The following is an 18,331-nucleotide window of genomic DNA, read 5'->3' on the forward strand; positions in this document are numbered from 1 at the left end:
GTGTGGTAGAGTCTGTGGGACCTGACTCCTAATTGGATGAGGAGGAAATTATTAGCTGGGTGTGGCAGTGTATCCCCTAATCCCAGACTCAGGACACTGGGGTAGAAGGCCAAAAGGCCAGCCTGGGAAACGTATCCAGAGCCTGCCTTTAAACCAAAATACACACTTACAATCTTTAATTAATTAATTTAACTGGTAATCTTCATGTTTTACCAGTGTGGGTACACATGCAATACATGTGTTTGGGTATCAACCTGGAACAATTCAAATGTGGGTGTCAGAAGACAACTTTGGAAGTTTCTCTCTAACCTCTACATAAATTCCAAGAATAGATCTCAGATCATCTATATTCACAAGTGTGTTTATTTTCTAAGTCTAAGTATTTCATGGGCTCGTGTTTCAAATTTTTAAAAACTTTAAAGAGTTAAAAAGATCTGAAGATGTGAGTCCGTTGGTAGAGTCCATTCTTAGAACTCTAGAAGCCAGAGGTCTGATCCTCAGCACCACATAAGAGCAGGAAGGATGGTAAGAAGATCAGAAGTTCAAGGTCAGCTGAGCATGAGGGAGGCAGAAGCCGGTGGATCTCTGAGTTTGAGACCACCCTGGTCTACAGATCAAATTCCAGGACAGCCAGGGCTTCCCAGAGAAACCCTGTCTATAAAGGAAGAAAGGAAGGGAGGGAGGGAGGGAAGATGGAAGGAAGGAAGGAAGGAAAGAAGGAAGGAAGGAAGGAAGGAAGGAAGGAAAGAAAGAAGGGCACAAAGGTAAACTAAGGGACATGGCTCAGTGGGTGAAGGCACACACAAGCCTATGGAACTGAGTTCAGTCCTGGAATGAAATGGAAGAACTGACTCCACAAAATTGCCACTGTCCTCTCTGGGTGTGCCGAGATGTCTGTGCCCCAGCACACACACAGCACACACACACACAACTTTTACAGAGACCTAAGATTCGGCTCAGCAGTTAAAAGCACCAAGTTAGATTCCCACCACTCCTATCAGGTGGCTCACAACCACCAGCAGCCCTGCTGCAGTAGCTATGACACCACACCCTCTGGCCTCCGAGGACATTTGCATGCATGAGGAACACAGAAACTCACTCAGGGACACACAACACACAGAAATAGAAATCAGAAGTGAACATTTTTAAAGAAAGAAATGAAATAATGGAAGCAAAATGTGTAGAAATGCCCCAAAAGTTTGTTTTTTTAAAATAATTTATTTACTTTTTATTTTATGTGCATTAGTGTGGTGTCAGATCCCTTGGAATTGATATTACAGACAGTTGTGAGCTGCTATGTGGCTTCTTTGGAAGAACAGACAGCGTTCTTAATCACTGAGCCATCTCTCCAGCCCCAAAAAGTTTGTTTTTATTTTATAATCATGAAGCATGAGGGGTACCAGTGGAAGAGACACTTTGGCAATGGTGTTATGGAGTGACTCAGAACAGGCAGCCGTTCTAAGGATAGCCAGGTATGAGGAGGTCCAGGGGACCATGGGTAAGGCAATGGCTGAGGAACTGAAAAGATGTGTCCGAGACATGCCTGCTCAAAGGATAAGGCTTGGATGATGGCCAAGATGAGGAGGCCCATAAAAGAAGGAATGACTCATTTAGCCTCTGCTAGTAGGAGTTTGGACTTTGGTTTTTCCCAGGGACTAAGCAATTTTGTTTAGAGTTAGCTTTTGAGGCTTCTGCCCAGTGCCATGGAGCCGTCAGAGATGTGTGACCCAAGTGTGAACCGGGAGTCCCCTCAGAGGAACCACAAACAAGAGTCCTCAGACGATTCAGAAGCCAGAAATGTTAGCAAAGGGGAAAGCTGACCCTGAAGCCTGATATCAAGACGCCTCCTTCCACCCCGCTGAAACATCGCTGCCGGGGAGAGAGCAGACTGGTGAGAACAAAAGTGAAAAAACGTTGAGGGATGCTCAAAGTGTTTTTCCAAAGCAAGGGTCCAGACATTAGCGTCGGTGCAGAATTATCCTACAGCCGCCCTACTGCTGATAATGCCGTGCAGCAAATGGGAAAGCTATTCTTGGGATTAAAGTGTCCAGCAGTCAGTCATTTTGAATAATCTGTGCACGAGCTGTGATCCTACAATTCTTTCATTTTTCTGACGAAGGGGGATCTCTTGAAAACTCACCGGCATAGACTGCGTGAAGTCTGCATGCATTACATGACTTTATTATGTCATTGTGTAATTTGACCCGAAGAAGCAAGCGTGAGTCTCAAGAATTCCGTGAGCCTTAGAAGCATCAAGTCTGATATTAAATGCAGTAATTCCATTAGAATGTAAACAGAATCTGGGGTAGTTTGGTTAGAAGGCCATAATTGGAATAGATCTTTAGATTCTCTAGTTTGCAAGACATTGGTAATAAAGGCAATCTGGTTGTCTCAATTTTTTTTTTTAAAGTAAATATTCACTCTTGTTTTGGTTTGTTTGAGACAGGGTTTCTCTGTGTAGCCTTCACTGCCTGGACAAGCTTTGTAGACCAGGCTAGCCTTGAATTCACAGAGATCCACCTGCCTCTGCCTCCCTGAGTGCTGGGATTATAGGTGTGCACCACTGTGCCTGGCTCTCGTTTTTGTTTTTTTCATTTTAATTTATTTATTTTTATGAGCATTGGTGTTTTGCCTGCATGGATGTCTGTGTGAAGATGTCCGATCTTGAAGTTACAGACAGTTGTGAGCTGCCATGTGGGTGCTGGAATTGAACCCGGGTCTTCCGGAAGAGCAGTCAGTGCTCTTAACCACAGAGCCATCTCTCTAGCCCTTACTGTCTTAATTTTTTAGTAGTAAATATACAGAATAGACTAAAGGGTGTGTGGGGAGCGGGGAGAAGGAAGTTGAAAGTCTCCAGTTAGGAGCCTGAGAATCAGCTCAGGTGCATGGCAGTGGTAACATGAGGTTGCTTGCCCTAGTTGTTTGTCCAAACAGATAAAAGGATGATTAATCAGGCCAGTGGTTTTCAAGGGTGGTTCCCAGGGCATTGTATTCAACATTAGCTGGGATTATGTCAAAAATGCAAATTCTCAGGACCTGCCCAAGAATACTAAATAAAATTTTTTTTTCCAAAGGTCCAAATTGGTGGCTTAAATTCTCCAGGACGTTTTGATGCTCGGTTAAGTCAGATTCACTTGTTTCTCTGACAAGAACTGGGGCGTATAAGAACCAGTCTGCTGGCTGGGGGGAAGAGAGGTTGAACACTGGCTACAGAGAGGCTATGAGTAAGCAGACACTATGAGTAAGCCGAAGCTATGACTAAATGAGGTGGTTGGCTCACAGTCACTGAGACAGAGAGGGACGGTGGCACACACCCTCCTGGAGAGAACTGCATGCCTGTGGCAGGCAAGAGAAACACAGAAACTCGGTTTGTAGGTGTGCAAGGAACCTGCCCGTTTCCATTCAGTCCAGCCACACTGTTGCTCTGACAACCTTAGCTCACGGGCAGCCATAAAGACACTTTCCATTCTTGGAGGTAGCCTAAGCGAATCTATGTTCTTAGTTTTTTGTTTTTGTTGTTTTTTTATTATGCATGTGTGTGTGTGTGTGGTGGGGTGTGTGCGTGTGAGTGCAGGTGCCTGAGAATGCCAGAAGGGGGCGTCAGATTTCCTGGAGCTGGAGTTAGAGATGCAGTGAGGGGCCTAACATGGACACTGGGAACTGAATTTGGGGCCTCTGCAAGGACACACACTCCTAACCACTGCCCCTCTCTCCAGCCCCTGATTCTATGTTGTTTTTTAAGATTTGCATATGAGGGCTTTATTTTCATGTGTGCCTGCATGACAGAAGAGGGCATCAGATCCCATTATAGATGGTTGTGAGCCACTGTGTGGATGCTGAGAATTGAACTCAGGACCTCTGGAAGAGCAGGCACTGATCTTAACCTCTGAGCCATCTCTCCAGCCCTGAATCTATGTTCTTAAAACACAAATAGATGATATGGCTCCAAAGCAGGCTGAGCAGAAGTATAAGTTAATGAACAGAATGACTAATTCTTTAGGTATACATTTTATTTATTTATTATTCTGAAGCAGGGTCTCAGCAGCTATGTGGTTGAGGTTGGCCTTGAACCTCCTCTGATCCTCCCGCTTCCAGGTGTTCTGGGATTGTCAGTGTGTGCCAGCGTTTCAGGTTGATACAGTGCTGGGGATTGAACCCAGGGCTTCACACCTACGAGGCATGCAAGCCTTCTGCCCACTGAGCCACATCCCAAGCACTGTGTACGTGCCTGCATCTACACCACACTCGAAGGCCAGAGGTCAACCTTACCTGTTTTTTTCCTCAGGAAGCCTGTCCACCTTGATTGTTCTTACTTTTCATGCCACTTTAGTATTTGTGTGGGCGGGGCCACATACCACATGGGTGTGGAGGTCAGAGGTCAGCTTGCCAGAGGCAATGCACTATTTGCAGGACAGGCATCCCAGAAATCAGGCTTGGCAGCAGGTGCCTTTCCCCGCCGGGTCAGCTTGCTGGCTCCGCCCCGTTTGTCTTTTCGAGATAGAATCTCCCATTAGGATCAGGGGGCTAATCAATGGCAGTAGGCTGGCTTGCCAGTGAGCCCCAGAAATCCTGAATATGCCTCCCCAGCACTGAGATTACAAGAACACACCACTCTGCCCAGCTTTTTGTTTGTTTGTTTGTTTTTGTCTTTGAAACAGGGTGTCTCTGTGTAGTCCTAGCTGTCCTGGAACTTTCTATGTAGACTTGGCGGGGCTTGAACTCACAGAAATACAACTCCCTCTGCCTTCAGAGTGCTGGGACTAAAGGCTTGTACTACCTTTATGGCTCAAGCTTAACTTTTATTTGTTGGTTCCTTTTTTCTTCTTCGTGTGTGTGTGTGTGTGTGTGTGTGTGTGTGTGTGTTTGTGTTTGTGTTTGTGTTTGTGTTTGTGCGCGCCTAGCTTTTGAATGGGTGTTAGGGATTCTCTTGTTTTTTTGTTTGCTTGGTTTTTTGGTTTTTGAGGCAGGCAAGGTGTCATATACCCCTCGGCTGGCCTGAAGCTCACTATGTTGATGAGGATGGCCTTGAACTCTTAGAGACCTTCTTGCCTTTGCTTCCTGAGTGCTGATATTAAAAGCATGCAACACTAGCTGGTTGTGGTGGCACACACCTGTGGTCCCAGCCCTCATGGAGGCAGAGGCAGGCAGATGGCTGTGAGTTTGAGGCCAGGCTGGTCTACACAGAACAGCCCGGGATACACAGAGAAACCTTGCCTCAAAAATTAAAAAAAAAAAAAAGTGAACCATGGTGCTCAGAAATATTGTCTCTTTGTTTATTTAGTTATGTATGTATTTGTTATGATTGACACAGGGTTTCTCTATAGCCCAGGCTAGCCTAGAACTTACTATGTAACCCAAGCAGACTTGGAACTATCAGCCACTCTCCCGTCTCAGTTTCTCTAGTACTGATATTACGTGTGTTATTTCTCATGCCCGGCCCATCTTATCAGTAGTTTGGCCTGGGCCTGGTGTGGTGGTAAGCACCTTTCAGTCCCAGCACTCAGGAGGGAGAGGCAGGTGGATCTCTGTGAGTTCGAGGCCAGCCTGGTCTACAAGGCAAGTCCAGGACAGGCAGGGCTCTGTTGCACAGAGTACACAGAGAAAACCAACCAACAAACAAACAGACAAATGATAAAAAATAAAATAATATAGAACAAGTAAAGGAGGAGGAGGACGAGGAAGAAGACAACTGTTGTTCTGAGAAGTTTTAAGTGCTGATGAGGAGTTGACTGGCTCAGAGCCTTTCGAACACCTTATCAACATTCACACCCTTCCTTCTCACCCCACTGTTACTAAACCACCAAGCTGCTCAGCACCCCGCCTTGCTCTCTTACTGCTGCTGCCTTGTGCTCCTTTCCTCAGAGCCCATCACTGCTCTTGCTCCAGGAGACTTGTCCTGCCAGCAGACTCCAGGCTAGCCCTCGTTTCCTGGGCCGCAACTTTTAGCCGCATGGCTCGAATTCTGTTTTCTATTTCTTAGTTCGTGTGTGTGTGTGTGTGTGTGTGTGTGTGTGATGCCTTGACCTCATTTTAAATGCCCTGAGTAGTCAGTTTTCTATCCCCTTTGTGCCGTGCTGTGTTTCCTGTATGCAACTGAGTCGATGGATGGTTGTCTTGATGATGGGGAGTGTGTGGAATCGCATAACTCAGAGGAATATTTTTGTATTTATTGTGTTTACGTATGCTTTTTGCTCACGTGTGTGCCTATGGATCGTGTGCCTCCGGGAACTGGAGTTATGGATGGCTGTGGACTGCCTCGTAGTTGCTGGGAATTAAACTCGGGTCCTCTGCAAGAGCAGCACATGCCCTTAACCACTGAATCATCTCTTTAGCCCTTAGAATCTTTTGAAGGTTCATTTACTTACTTGGTGAGGGTGACATTGTAGAGGGGTCAGCTGAGTCAGAGTATCTGTTTTATCACCGTTGATGGTTCCGGTGACTCCGTGACTCACTCTTGGCCCTTGTTCAAGTTTATCTTATTTCTTCCCTAGAGAAGTAAGCTGACCCTGACTGGACTGTATTAATAAGTGCTTTGAATTATTAAAGTAAATCATGTATATTGTGTTTATACTCTACACTAAGAGCAAAAATTCTTCAGACCAGCGAAGTGTGTGTGTGTGTGTGTTGCTGAGAACTGAACACAGAGCCTTGCTGGGCTACTGCTGCATCTCTTTGCTTTTGCCAAGTTTTTAGCTTTTCACTTTCCCACAGAACAGAACATTCCTCCGCAAAGCCTGACTTACTGAAGAAAACCCAACCTGTAGTCTCTGCTTCCCTCCCGATTCAGATTCAGAGCGGCAGACACCTCAGCTGAGCCCAGCCCAGCCCAGCCCAGCCCAGCCTCACAAAGAGAAATATGTAAATCTAGAACTTCATCCCTGCTGAGGCCAGGATCCTTGCTCCCACTCAGCCCTTCCTACAGTCCCTCCCTGCAATTAAAACTCATATAAAAAGGGCAGGGATTCAAATGAGTCTGACGCCTTTCTCACTTTCCAGACAGTGTTTGGATAACTAAAAGGATAAGAAAACACAAAGCCCAGTGTAGTGATGACCCTTGGGCTAAGCCAACGTCTCCTGTCCCAGGTTTCTGTGGAGCTAGTATCAGCACCCAGGCATTTTCTTCCTTCCTACTCCCAGTTCCAGGAGTTTTTTCTACTCTCGTAGATGAAAAACATGCCAAGAGCAAGCCAGAGAGCTAGAACTCCCTGCCCCCATCCTTGACAGCGGGGTGAACCTTCTGCAGCTGACCACCTGAAACCACCTCGGGCTTGAAGCAGGTGCACCTGGACAATTCAGGGTGGTGTATGGTCTCAGCCTGGATTGGATAGGCTTTTTTGTTTCTTTGTTTGCTTTGTTTTTGGAGACAGGGTTTCTCTGTGTAGCCCTGGCTGTCCTGGACTAACTTTGTAGATCAGTCTGGCCTCGAACTCATAGAGATCCACCTGCCTCTGCCTCCAGAGCACTGGGATTACAGGTGTGCACCATGGTGCCTGCAATGATAACGGTTTATTATAACTCTTAAGATTAGATTTTATTCTTGCGTCTCCTGACAGTTACCTATGATGAGAACTTCTATTTTCACATTTGTATAGAGCAAGTTTCAGGTAAAGAAAAGCTTAGGTCTAGGTTTGATGGTACACGCCTTTAATCCCAAACAATGAAGTAAAGTTAGTTTGTAGAAAAAAAGCACCCATGTTTGAAAGTGGTTTAACTGAGAGGCAGAAAAGGTGACATATCATAGAAAGACTTGACAGAATAGGATAGGACCAACTCTCATGAGAAGAGAGAGGAAAGGGAAGCTGCTTAAAGGGCAAAGGAAGAAAAAGGAGGAGGCAGCAGTTTTACCAGGACAGATATACAGAGACAGGTTGAAGACAAAACGAGCCAGAGAATGAGAAGAATTTAGAAGATTAGATTGCTGGAGTTGGCTGGGAGAGGAGTTTGAGCCAGAATGGCTGAGATGAACCAGCCAGCTATGAGTTCAGAAAGAACAAGGAAGGGTGAGCTTATTAAGCAGTAAGTCTCAGAGGCTGCAGACATTCTTGGCCTAGGTTAGATGGTACAAAGGTTAAAAACTTCCAGGACTAGGCCTAGGTTAGCAGACAGAGGCCATAAACATCTGAGACAACAATTGAAAGAGGCTAATAAAGATTCCTTTTACATTTCTGCCTCTACCTAAATGCTGGATTACAAATGTAAACCCCCACACCCAGCCAGCCCTAACTCTTAACTGTAAAACACATCCTGTCCTGGGTAAATGTAATCTAGCATTGGTCTTTTCAGCAGCACCCATTCAGATAATAAACACTGTCCATAGCATCATGTTCAAATGGTAGTTGCTCCTGACTTGAACAATGGTAGATAAAAATCTAGCTGCAAGAACAACTAATAGTCAATAGAACTTCCCAAGGAGTACAGTGATGTTCTCACTAGAACATCACCAGAGAAGGAAAACACAACCACACTTGGCTCATTTTGGAGTCACTGGGCTCAACAAAGATGTACTTCCTTCCTAAGCCCCATATGGAAGAGTTAAACTACAGTTGCTTTGCTTATAGGTGAAGGATGGAAGGACCAGTTCAGAGTTCTAAAATGACTTCTGGGACCAGAGAGAAGGCTCAGCAGGTGAAGGCATTTGCTGCCATGCCTGATGACCTGAGTTTGTTTCCTGGGACCCACAATGTAGAATTAGGGAGTTTACAAAGTTGTGCTCTGATCTACACACACACACAATTTTTTTTTTAATTTCTAAATAAAATTATCACCTTTGAACGCCTAAGGATTCATTTTTATCATCTACACTTGCAATCACCATGTAGCTTCCCATTTTGCTGAAGCTGTAATAGTGTGTTTCAGATATGTATGTACCAAATCTCTCTCTTGCAATGATTCTTTGGTGTCTGTCTCCCAACAATGTTTACACCCACTAGCTGCCACTACTTGCTTGGCAACTGGTGCAACAGGGAATGAAGGAAGGACAGATACACATACAGGAAAGCTGTGATCAGGTGAGCTGTATGTTCTGATGGAGGCAAAGCAGCAGCAGCAGCAGCAGCAGCAGCAGCCGCCGCCAAAAACCTCAGTGTTTCTACATCTGAACCAAGGAGCTGGGTTTATTGTATGTAGCTGGAAAAGGAGAATAGCTAAACTCCGCAGAAAGTCTCCATGAGAAGAGGTTTAGGAGCTACACATCCGGGAAGAGGAAGCTGTGCTCCGTAGTTCCTCTGGTCAGTGTACATAGTGAGTTCCAGGAAAGCCAAGGCCACATAGTGAGAACTGTCTCAGAAAGAGGAGGAAGAGGACAAAGATGAGGAGGAGGCAGAGAAAGGCAGAAGAAAAGAAGGAAAGAAAGAAGAGGAGGAGAAGGAAGGGGAGGAAGTGGAAGAGAGAAGGAGAAGGAAGAAGAGGAAGAGGAGGAGCTGATGTTGTTTAAGGACCATCAAAATATCTCAGCAGAGATGCCTAAATTCAGTCCCCAACTCATTCAAGGTAGAAGTAGAAAAATGACCTCTGACAGCTGTCTTCTGACCACCACATGAACTCCATGGTGCATAACCAACACACTTACACACACCACACATACAATACACACTGATACACAACATCCAACACACACAGACAATGAATTTTTAACTGATATATTACCTACCTGTAACTTCTATAAGGCTGAAGCAGGAGGATCACAAAGAATTCCAAACCAGCTTAAGCTACATAGTGAGTTTCAGGCCAGCCAGAGGAAGAGTGAGACCTTGTCTCAACGTGTGTGGGTGAAAGTCTGGAGGAAAAGAGTAAAATACACTAAGAAAAGGTAATTTAAATTTTCTTGTGATCGTGTCTGACCGTGTTTATTGTCTCCTGGAGAAATGTAAATGCTTGTTTTAAGTGTCACAGAAAACATAGGCCTGCAGTGCTGGGACAGGCAGCGTCCACGGGATGGGGCTGATGTTAGGTGACCTTCTGCTCCAGGTGTCACGTTCTGGTTGTGAAGAACGCTAGAGGCTTGTCTGTGCACATGAAGCAGAATATAAAACGTAGTCTCAGGATCTCAATAAAGAAGCAAAAGGGGAGGGGAAAATCCCTCAGGACTTTTTTTCCACCCAACAATGTCTCACCACTGAGCCACACTCCCACACTATAAACCAGCTCTTCAGCTGCTTCATAAAAACAAAAACAAAAACTGGATGGAGTAACACTGAGGTCCCTTCCAGCAGCCTCATTCCTTTACAGGGCAAACAGATCTTGTGGTTGAGACAGAACTGACAACTCAGGATGAAGATAGAGACTAAACTGCAGCGTCATTCACTCAGTAACGAAGTGTCAAGCACCTGTTACCCTCTATGGCACTCACAACAGTCCACAAGCACTTGCTGTGAAAGGAGCTCCCGTGCTGTGCTCTGGAGATGGCTTTCTGTGGTGGTCAGGAAGTCCTGGTTCCTGTCTGGCTCCCAGCTTTCTGAGCTTTGCCCCTTCCTTGGGCAGGTGTCCACATGTGGCCAGTCTCCACTATGCTGTGCTCTTGGAGGGACAGAGCCTTACTTGTCTATCCCATCTCACGGTGGAAGATGTCTTGCAGGTAGATAACTACAATCACCAAGTACTATAAAGCAGTTGTGAAACTTTTTTCTTTTTTAAGATTTATTTATTTATTGTATGTATATGAACATATAGTTTGTTTTCATGCATACCAGAAGAGAGAATCAGATTCCATTACAGATGTTTGTGAGCCACCATGTGGTTGCTGCGAATTGGACTCAGGACCTCTGGAACAGCACTCAGTGCTCTTAGCCGCTGAGCCATCTCTCCATCCCGTGAAACTGGTTTTTAAACGCCATTTCACACAAATATGTTTCCTCTGTGCTCACTAAACAGGTGACCCATTCTTCAAGGGTCCTATCAGGTTCCTGCCCCTCTAGGAAGCACTAATGGGCTGTTGACAGCCTTCAGTGACTGGCTAACTGTTAACTGTAGCACCCTGGTGGCTCAGGACAGTGAAGAGGCTCTAAATTGCCGTGCTAACCTTTGGATGCAGCCCAGGGGGGAAGCACTCACTGTGCGAGAGTGTGTGTGTGCTGGGGGCGCAGCACCTTCTATTTGAGGATGGTCACGATCAACAGCAAAGGCACACGGCTTGTAAAGGCAGTGCTTTGGGGTTAACAGGCTCTGGCCTTGCTAGGAGAGCCTGCCCCGCCTCTCAGCTTATTCCAGGACTGTCTTCTTGGCAGAGTACTTTTATAATTTTATTTCTTGAAAGCCAGGGAATTTGGAAGAGGATAAAATGTAAGAAATGGGGAGGGAGGAAGCACTGAAGGGAAGAAAGCAAGAGAGAGAGAAACAATTTGTTGTTTGTCCTTTCATTTCCTTTTGTTTTGTTTTAGCTTTTGGTTTCCTGGTGTTTGTTTTTCAAGACAGGGTTTCTCTATGTAGTCCTTGCTGTCCTAGAACTCACAGAGATCCACCTGCCTCTGCCTCCTGAGTGCTGGGATTAAATGCGTGGGCTGCCATGCCCGGCTTTAATCTTTATATATATATATTATATTATTATTAATTAATAATATATTATTAATTACAGTTTATTCACTTTGTTTGTATCCCAGCTGTAGCCCCCTCTCTTGTCCCATCCCAATTCTACCCTCCCTCCCTCATATCCTCCCATGTCCCTTCCCCAAGTCCACTGATAGTGGAGGTCCTCCTTCCCTTTCCTCTGACCCTAGCCTATCAGGTCTCATCAGGACTGGCTGCATTGTCTTTCTCTGTGGCCTGGTAAGGCTGCTCCCCTATTAGGGAATGGTGATCAAAGAGCCAGCCCCTGAGTTCATGTCCGAGACAGTCTCTGTTCCCATTACCAGTTCTAATCTTAATTACTAATAATAACTTTCAAATCACACATGACACAGCACACAGTAACTGTAGCTATATATCTCTATGCGCACAAGAAGGCTGCAGTATTTTTCAGAGGTTTCAAAATTGGGCTGAGACATTGCTGAGAAAGGGCTGCAGCTGGGGTCAGCGTTTGAGGGAGTGAGTCAGCTGTGAAATGAAAGGGCAAATTCCGGTCCAGAGCAGGAAACAGGAAGAGTACAGGGTGGGTTGTGTCCAAGTCCAGACAGGTGAACTAGTGGAGGAGTAAGCCCTCACTTAGGCTGTATTAACTATAGGGGTCTATATTGGTCACTGTGCTATTGCTGTGAGTAAACACCATGACAAAAAAAAATTCTTTTGTGTTTTCTTTCTGCTTTTTAAGACAGGGTTTCTCTGTATAGTCTTGGTTGTCCTGGAACTCACCCTATAGACCAGGCTGGCCTTGAACTCACAGAGATCCACCTGCCTCTACCTCCCAGAGTGCTGGGATCATAGATATGTGCCACCATGCCCGCCTGACAAAGCAATTCTTTTATAAGAAAAGATTTAATTGGGGGCTTGTAAGCAAGTTTCAGAGGTTTATTCCGTTACCATCATGGAGGCACACAGGCAGACATGGTGCTGGAGCAGTGGCTGAGAGTTCCACATCCTGACCTGCAGGCGTCAGGGGGAGAAAGAGAACTTTCGAAATCTCGAAGCCCAACCCCAGGTGACACACTCCCTCCGACAGGCAACACCCACTCCAACGAAGCCACACCTCCTAATCCTTCTGAAGTAGTGCCACTCCCTGATGACCAAGCAGTCAAATATATGAATTTATGGGACCATTCCTATTCAAACCACTACAGCATGCAGTCTTTCTGAGGTGAAGTCTAGGAGAAGGAAGTTACGTTTTTGGGGGAGGGGTGTGCTCTCAAAGGTATATGACCCCAAGCCCTTCCTCTTGCTCATCTTTGCTTCGAAGCATGCAGTTTTCTCTTTCAGTCAAGGCCTCAGCATGGGTCAGGTGACCATGGACTGAAACTTCTGACACTATAAGCCTAAAGAAACTATATACTCCGTCTACGTTATTTATTTAAGGCCTTTCATCACAGCAACTGAAAGGTGACTAATAGGCCTGGTGTAGTGGAGAGCTCCTTTTAATCTCAGCACTTGGGAGGCAGGAGGCAGCCTGGTCTATGCAGAGAGTTACAGGGCAGGCAGGGCTACCCAGTGAGACCCTCTGAATGAGAAGACAACAGCACATGATTTTTTCTTTATATTACATGCATGATTAATTATAGAAAAATTATTTAGGCACAGCGATAGTGGTGATGGTGCAAACCTGTAATTCTGCACTTGGGAGACAGAGGCAGGCGGATCTCTGTGAGTTTGAAGCCGGCCTGGCCTACAGAGTGAGTTCAAGGACAGCCAGGGCTACACAGAGAAGCCCTGTCTTGAAAAACAAAACAATGCAAAACAAACAAAAAGATTGTAATAAAAGGACTGGATCAATGGCTCGGCAGTTAAAGTGTGTATGGCTCTTCCAGGGGACCTGAGTTCAGTTCTCAGCACTCACACTGGGCATCTGGAAGCTCACAACAGCTTGTAACTCCAGCTGGCCTCCAAGCTCACCCACAAACACGTGTGCTTACACAGACACATACACATGAATACAAATCAAATAACCTTTAAAAAACATCAGAGGCCTGGAGAGTTCACTCGGTGGTTAAGAGCACTTGTTGCTCCTGTGGAGGACGGAGGTTCAATTCCCAGCACCTCGATGGCAGTTTATGACCTCTGAGGACACTAGGCACACACATGGTACACAGACATATATGCAGGAAAATTACCTATACACACAAAATGTCACTGCTCCCAACAGACACTGCTGAAACAGGTGGCCAACCTCCACCCACAGGCTGCAAGCCTTTTTTGCGCTCTCTTATACAACCAAACAACCCTGACAGGACAGCTAGTACCACATTTTAAATCTGAATTGCTCCACTGGACCCCAAACAAAATTTGAATGGTGAAATTCATTTCATGAAAATGAGAAGGGTCAACTTAATCAAGGACCTTAGCAGGCATGGTGCTGCACACTTGTAATCTCAGGACTGGGGAGGCGGAGGCAAGAGAATCCTGAGTTCAAGGCCATCTTTGGATACTTAGTCAGTTCAAGGTCACCCCAGGCTATCTCAAACCCTTCACCCAAAAAATATGAGGGAGTGAGGGGAGAGAGGAGGGGAGGAGGCAGGCAGATCTCTGTGAGTCTGAGGCCAGCCTTGTCTACAAAGTGAGTCCAGGACAGCCAGTGCTGCACAGAGAAACCCTGTCTTGAAAAAAAACAAAAGGGGTTGGGGATTTACCTCTGTGGTAGAGCGTTTGCCTAGCAAGCGAAGGCCCTGAGTCCCATCCTCAGCTCTGAAAAAAAAAATTTTTTTTTTCTAAATATATATTTTGAAAAAAAAAAAAATGACCTTTCTTATCTTTCTTCTTTGAGACAAGTTCTCGCTGTAGAGTTCTGGATTGCCTAAAACTCACTATATAGGCCAGGCTGAGCTTGAACTCGTACAGATCCACCACCTGGCTTTGCCTCCTGAGGGTGCTGGGATTGAAGGAGTACACCGCCATTCTGGGCTTTGTTTTTCTAGATATTGGAACTTTCTTCCAGGAGTGGACAGAATGGTGTTGGGGGAAGTGCAGGATACCACCACAGGTCAAGCGGTCCAGCTTCTCTATGGTAATGTACTGACCAGCCTCCTTCACCGCTTGTCATTCCTCGGGGTCTCATCCGGGCAGCTCTGACTGCCTGTAATCAAGAGTATATCCTGTCACAGCTCGCCTTCTGGATTATCCCTTTTTAGGAGCAATGCCCTAATGGCAGCCAGCTCATCACCGGTGCTCACCTTCTGGATTATCCGTCTTTAAGAGCTGGCTGCCATGCAATGCCCTGATGGCAGCCAGCTCATCACCGGTGCTCATCTAGCTAGCCTTTGAGGATCTCCATCTAGGTGTTGGTCTCCAAGTGCTTCAGGTCCTAGCACTGAGCTTTGGACATTTCTCATTAGTATCCCACCAAGTCAGTGATGTGTTCCTTGCAAACATGCTTATGACCTCCAGCGGTTTTATGGTGTACAGCTCAGTGATAGCCTTGCGGCACTCCAGTCTTCTCAGTGATAGGCTGTTCTGTCTTCACTTAGATTGCATTTATTTATTGGATGATTTGAGTTTATGTGTATGTGTTTTGCTTACATCTATGTGCAGGAGATGCAGGCTTGGTACCTGAAGAGGCCAAAAGAAGGCATAGGATCCCCAGGAACTGGAGTTACAAATGGTCATGAGCTGCTGTATGGGTGCTGAGAATCAAACCTGGGTCCTCTGGAAGAGCAGGCAGTGCTCTTAACAATCGAGCCATCTTTCCAGCTGCTTCCTTGCTTATTTTTGAGGCAGGATTTCCCAGTGTAGCCTTGGCCGTCCTGGACTTGCTCTGTAGAGCAGGCTAGCCCCGAACCTAGAGGTCTGCCTGCATGCCTCCCGGAGAGCTGCGATTACAGGTGTGAACCACCATGCCCAGCTTATTGATCTTTAATACTTTCATTTATGTATATGTGTATCTTTATGTGAACATACATGGTGATGCCTTCAGAGGCCAGAACAGCCACAGCTGGAATTACGGGTGGTTGTGAGCCACCCAATGTGAGTGCTGGGCATCAAGCTCTGGTCCTCTACAAGAGCAGAAAGTACTCTTAACCATGAGTCACCTCTTCACCCTCCAACCCCCTCCCGTCCCCTTGGATTGCACCTAGAGGGGTAGCAGATGCCAGAGGAGCTCATCAGTGTTGGGCATGGAGGACAACCTGATGCTCTCCATGTTTTTGGTATGCATGCTGTCCAATAGGAAGGAGCTGTGCTCCCTGAAGGCTATCGGACACTGTCTCACCATGTAGCCTTGGCTGGGCAGCTCACCATGTAGGCCCCGTTGGCCTCAAACTCCCAGGTTACCTGTCTGCCTCTGTCTCCAGAGGGCTGGGATTTCGGGTATGTACTGCCACAGCCACAGCGAAGAGCTGTGAATTCAACTTCTAATAGCCCTTTCGGTAAGAGTTCTAGGCTTCAGCCAGCAGCTGATGAGAACAGGAGGTAGAAACAGGCCAGTCAGCTTAGTGTAAAACGTCCCCCCAAAAAAAGCAATGAGTTTCTTTCTTGGTTAAAGGCCAAAAAGTCCTACAAATTCCAAAGCTTCATCCTTGCCAACACCCGGAGATGCCAGAAGCGTCTAAGCCAAAAATCCAGGTCTCTAACCAGTCTGGAGAGAACATAACGGTGTGGCCTTCTCTCTCTTCGACTAAAGAACTGTCCCTTTTCCCAAAGCTATACTAAGAATGCGACCCCAACCACAAGGACCTGGACTCCCGGGATGAAAGCTGGACTCACCAGCTCACTGCACCCACTTTGTCTTCTAAAGCCTTGTTAACTGCAAGGCAATTCATTTGGCTACTTGGTACTCCAATTCGGAAGCATGTGCTTCTGAACGGGAGTCCTGTCCTCTCCCTCTCTCTAATAGTTTTCTGTATCTCACTGTGAGTTTTGAATCTCATTATTCAAATTCACTTAGGAGCCAGAGATAGGCAGATCTCTGTGACTTTGAGGGCAGCCTGGTCTCCATGTTTCTGTTTAATGTCTGGAACAGGGTGGTTTTCTCCCCTAGCTGCCCTAGTCCTCCCCCACTCCCCACAGGGTTGCCTTGGCTGTCCTCGTGTGCTACCACCACCTGGCTCAGTCATATAAATCAATGAATATAGTGTTGAGAAATTTCAATTCAGAACATGACTGCTCTGGCAAGAGATCATATCCAAAGACCTTCAAGGTCTATGATCTGGTTGTAATACATAATCCAGCAGAGAGAGGCAAGCAGATCTGAGTTCTTAGTCTAGGTATGGTGGTGGTATAGGCCTTTAAACCCAAACAATGAAGTTAGATAATTTGTAGAAATAAGTACTGTTTGAAACTGATGCCTTGAGTGGGAGAAAAAAAGTGAGGAAGCAGAGATTGAGCGAGCTTAGCGAACAGTCCAGGGACACAAGCCTGTTTTGAGACATGAGTCAATCAGGTCTATGCCAACTTTCTATCCCTTGGTTTTTTTTTGTTGTTGTACTGGTTTTCAGCCATTGTGAATGGGATTTCCCCCCTCCTGACCTTGCTCAGCAAGTAACAGAAAAAAAACTATCAAGAGCTGGACATGTTGGCACATACATTAATCCCAGCACAAGTTCAGAGGCACAAATTTTGTCTTAAAAAAAAAAAATCCTGGTGTTTGTCACAAGGTGCCCTGGTTATCCTGGAACTTAACTCTGTAAACTGGGCTGGCCCTGAACTCAGAGATCTGTTTCTGCCTCCTGAGCTTTTAGGATTAGAGACAAGGGCCACTATCGCCCAGCATTTTAAAGTATGAGACAGGTTTCTGTGTGTAGCCCTGGAGCTATGTAGATCCAAGTTGGCCTCTGAGATCACCCTGGAGCTGCCTTAGACCTAGTTTTTGGTAGGCCTCTCACCACAGGCCCCCAACATTGAGCAGAGAAGGTACCCTTATAGTGTTCCTTTCAGAGGACTTGCGGGCTTTCCCTCTAGTCAGCTGCTATAGGTTCACTACATACAGCCTTTATGTTGAGCATTGTTTGTTTCTTCAGGGTCTGTCACCACAAAGGTACTGAGACTATCGAACCTGAGAGGAATCACAATGTGCTTGCTGTTATTACCAATTGACTTGTCTCCAAACACCCTTGTCTTTACGGAAACTTTAATGTTTTGAGCATGTGCCTAAGTCCAGAATAAGCCCAAGTCCTCTGGCTCATCCTCTTACTGAATGGAACTAAAATTAAAAATTCTTATTGTATGCTGGCTTTTCAATAGTCCATGCTACCTCATGTTAAATTATGCAACCTCTAGCCCTTCAGCTTAAGCCTAACATTGTCTATTCCCTCACTGCCCTCTTCATCTGCCACTGAATACGATCTTGTCCAGTTCTATACACTCAGTACTTCATTATGCATTTGCACTGGGCACTATGGTCAACACTGGATACGTGCTTCCTTATCCTCGTGTGATGGGGCATGAATGTTGGGTTGGACAGCTTGTGATTATGGGATCCTCAGGCTTGGTAGCCAGGGTCTTTACTGGCAGAGCCACCTCACCATTCCATTGCTCAATGCACAGGTGCATGGCAGACTGTTTCCTAGTCATTAGAAATTGCGCAGGTCAAACTCCCTACACATTTTGTGGACTTTGGAATTGTCAACAAAATGGCAATTTCTCAACCTTCTGACCACTTATACTGGGACTAGCAAGAGACAGTGTTTGACTCAAAGGAAAGTAAAGAAGAAAACCAGAATCAGGAAAGCACTGAACTCAATTGAAACACGAGCAATTCAAGGGAGTCTCTGAAGGCAGGAAGGGATAGGATCCAACAGGAGCCAGCAGCGCCTCTTCCATG

Source organism: Meriones unguiculatus, chromosome 20 (assembly GCF_030254825.1).
Source record: "Meriones unguiculatus strain TT.TT164.6M chromosome 20, Bangor_MerUng_6.1, whole genome shotgun sequence".
In the NCBI taxonomy this organism is placed as follows: Eukaryota; Metazoa; Chordata; class Mammalia; order Rodentia; family Muridae; genus Meriones; species Meriones unguiculatus.